Source organism: Arachis stenosperma, chromosome 4 (genome assembly GCF_014773155.1).
Source record: "Arachis stenosperma cultivar V10309 chromosome 4, arast.V10309.gnm1.PFL2, whole genome shotgun sequence".
In the NCBI taxonomy this organism is placed as follows: domain Eukaryota; kingdom Viridiplantae; phylum Streptophyta; class Magnoliopsida; order Fabales; family Fabaceae; genus Arachis; species Arachis stenosperma.
The window spans coordinates 103,633,110-103,634,527 of NC_080380.1; positions in this window are offsets into that span (position 1 = coordinate 103,633,110).

Consider the following 1,418-nt stretch of genomic DNA (forward strand, 5'->3'; position numbering starts at 1 on the left):
ATTTGCCATGATCACTGAGCTAAAACTCATCAAGATCATGGCACCTAAGGGAACATGAAGAGCAAGGATGTGAATTGAAGGAACTAAAGCGTCAGAAGCTATTCCTTGAAGGACCAAGCACCCCACAGACTAGAGGAACATCCACTTCCCAAATACAGGTTGTTAAGTTCTAATTTTAAGCTTTAACTCTGTGATAGTATTTTTATAGAAATTTACCTTAGAAGTTATATAGGAGTAGTAGTAATTAGTATCTCTATTTTGATTTTATCTCCAATTAAGCTATAATTTATTTTTCTCATCATCATCAAACATGAATAAAGTAGTAGATTTTTAGAATAAAGAGGCAATATTTTTTTTTTCGAGTTCTTAATAAGGAAAATTCTAATTATTTATATGTGGTGGCAATACTTTTTGTCTTCTGAATGAATGCCTGAACAGTGCATATTTTTGATATTGAATTTTATGAATGTTAAAATTGTTGGCTCCTGAAAGAATGATGAACAAGAGAAATGTTATTGATGATCTGAAAAATCATGAAATTGATTCTTGAAGCAAGAAAAAGCAGTGAAAAACAAGCTTGCGAAAAAAAAAGTGGCAAAAAAATATATAAAAAATAAAAAAAAAAGAAAGAAAAAGAAAAAGCAAGCAGAAAAAGCCAATAGCCCTTAAAACCAAAAGGCAAGGGTAAAAAGGATCCAAGGCTTTGAGCATCAATGGATAGGAGGGCCCAAGGAAATAAAAATCCAGGCCTAAGCGGCTAAATCAAGCTGTCCCTAACCATGTGCTTGTGTCATGAAGGCCCAAGTGAAAAGTTTGAGACTGAGTGGTTAAAGTCGTGATCCAAAGCAAAAAGAGTGTGCTTAAGAGCTCTGGACACCTCTAACTGGGGACTCTAGCAAAGCTGAGTCACAATCTGAAAAGGGTTCACCCAGTCATGTGTCTGTGGCATTTGTGTATCTGGTGGTAATACTGGAAAACAAAGTGCTTAGGGCCACGGCCAAGACTCATAAAAGTAGCTGTGTTCAAGAATCAACATACTTAACTAGGAAAATCAATAATACTATCTGAATTCTGAGTTCCTATGGATGCCAATCATTCTGAATTTCAAAGGATAAAGTGAGATGCCAAAACTGTTTGGAAGCAAAAAGCTACTAGCCCCGCTCATCTAATTAGAATCTGAGCTTCACTTAAAACTCTGAGATATTATTGCTTTTTGATTTCTTTTTATTCTCTTTTATTCATCTAGTTGCTTGGGGACAAGCAACAGTTTAAGTTTGGTGTTGTGATGAGCGGATATTTTATACGCTTTTTGGGGGTATTTTCATGTAGATTTTAGCATGTTTTAATTAGTTTTTAGTAGAATATTATTATTTTTTAGGCAAAAATCATATTTCTGGACTTTGCTATGAGTTTGTGTG